Here is a 2,500-nt window from a genome sequence, read left to right as displayed (position 1 = left end):
ATTTAAATATGCATCAGGACAAATGAAAGCTTTACGTCAGCTGGTTTAGTGTTTCAGGGTTAATACAACAAGCCACTTGTGCTGGACTGAGGCCGTGAGAAGCTGCGCGTGACGAGTGATGCATTATGGGTAATGCGTGTCGATTTTGAGCCTGATTAGAGAGGAGAGAGTTTTGATTTCAGATGTCCTGATGTCCTTCAGCAGTTATTCATGAATTCAACACTTTATTTTGATAAACACGTTGTCTGTGTGATGCACATGAGAAATGAGAAAGGTCATAAAATCATGTGAACAATTTTGCAAACATATCATGGCATGATTTGTTTCCAGGCAGGATCATGATCTTATCGCGATTCTGAGCAATGCAACCATACAATACAGCCTTACAAGAGAACCAAACAAAAAAGATTTCACTTTATTTTATTTCATTATAGCATCTTTGTTATTAAAATAAGAACAAAGGTGAAAATGACACGGAGTAGGACAAATACAGTATAAGAAATATGCGAATGAAATAAACAGTGCTTTATTTTTTTCTGCTACAGTAGGTTGATTTAAACAAGCATTCATGTAAGAAAATAAATAATCAAATGTAAAAATTAAACATTATGTATATGTATTAAATATACATTGATTCTTATTAAAGCTGCTGAAGTTACTCAGTCAAGAGCAGTGAGAGAGTTTCTTTTAGTCTTTTATTTGTGTGATAAACATTTAAAAAGCTTGAGTTTTTACTGATATTAAAATGTTGAAATCTGTAGGGCTGAAACTGAATTAGTTTGAAGTTTAATAATAATTATGGCATAAAAAGTCAAACTCACAACCAGTCATAATTATGACAGAAAGTTATTTTTTATCTTATAATTATGACTTTGTGGACCCTATCATACACCCGGTGCAATGCAGCGCCAGCGCGACGCAAGTGTGTTTTGCTAGTTTCAGCCCGACGCAGTTTTTCATTTTCACGTCCTGGTGTTTAAATAGCAAATGCATTTGCGCCCATTTGTTCGCCCATGGGCTGCTGGTCTGAGAACGAGTGTGTTCGGGCGCATTGCTGGAGCGTTACTATTTGAGAAACTGAAATAGACTGAGCTGTTGACCGACTGAAACCTGGTCTAAAGTCAATGGTGCAATAATTTTTATTTATTTAAATAGCGCGTTAGTAATGTGCGGGTCCACAACACACTTATACTCTGCTTATTAAACACACAGGGACGCACAGCAGAAACATGCTGAATATTTAAAATAAAAGGATTACAATGTAAAAGATTATTATTGTGTACATAAAGATATGGTGAATCCGGCTTGTCCTGTAGATGTTCTGCTTGCGCACTTTGACCTCGCGCACGGCATGAGCAGATCCGTTTGCGCTCTGGAGACGCGTTCGGTCTTTCCACTATCAAATTCCGTCGTGTAAATAGCGAATCCGCCATGGAGCGCAACTGGCATTTAAAGGGAATGGGAGATGAGACTCTGATTGGTTTAACACACGTAAATCCCAAAACACACGCATTACTCATTAAGAGAATAGGGACGACCCTTTTAGACCAGCGCCGGGAGCGCCGACCATTTATCCTGTCGTTAAACTAGCAAAAGTGAATTCGTTAAATAGGGCCCTTTAGTATATTATAATTTCAACTGTCATAATTTTAAATCATTTTAAATCTGCAGTGACTGTATGAAGTTATTTCTGTGAAGGAAAATTAAATAAAGTTATAAGACGACCAAGATTGAAGTGGAACAAAAAGAGAAATATGTTAACTTTTAACATAATAATTTCATAGCGTTACATAAAATCATACGGCCTATTTAATTATACACTACCATTCAAATGTCTGGGGTCAGTCGGGTTTTTTTTTTTCTTTTGTGTGAAAAAAATTATACTTTTATTTATCAAGGACACATTAAATTGATCAAATGTGACAGTAAAGACATTTGTAATGTTACAAAAGATTCTATTTCAAATAAATGCTGTTCTTCTTTTAATCAAAGAATCCTGAAATATAAAATATATCACAGTTTCCACAAAAACAATATGAAATGTGTTTTCAACACTGATAATAATCATAAATGTTTCTTGAGCATCAAATCATCATATTAGAGTGATTTCTGAAGGATCATGTGACACTGAAGACTGGAGTAATGATGCTGAAATTCACAGGAATAAATTACACTTTACTATATATTCACACAGAAAACAGCTGATTCACATTGGAATAATATGTCACTATATTTACTGTATTTTTTAATCAAATATGAAAAACATTACAAAAATCTTACCGACCCCAAACATTTGAACGGTAGTGTGTGTTTTGAATAAAATATATATTTTTTAAATGTATTAGGCTGACACAGTAAATGCCACTAGCGAATGGTTGTTGTGATGTTCTCTGGCGATTACAGGCGAGAGTTAATCGTTTTCATTCCTCCTCAAACTCGTCGGCTGGATTCTCCTCATTTGGCTCCTGATTCGTGTGATTTCGGCTGATTGATTGGGATG

The 2,500-nt window shown here is 35.3% G+C and overlaps 1 protein-coding gene across 1 annotated transcript in view; it reads left to right on the top strand.

The window, feature by feature from the left end:
• The window catches only part of LOC307164784 (E3 ubiquitin-protein ligase SH3RF3-like), a 136,593-nt gene that overhangs the window by 88,418 nt on the left and 45,675 nt on the right, over positions 1-2,500 (top strand). The gene's annotated exons all lie outside the window — the stretch shown is intronic.

Source organism: Squalius cephalus (genome assembly GCF_949319135.1).
Source record: "Squalius cephalus genome assembly, chromosome: 9".
Taxonomy (NCBI): Eukaryota; Metazoa; Chordata; class Actinopteri; order Cypriniformes; family Leuciscidae; genus Squalius; species Squalius cephalus.
The sequence above is the reverse complement of the archived record's forward strand: the minus strand, read 5'-3'. Positions and strand labels throughout refer to the sequence as shown.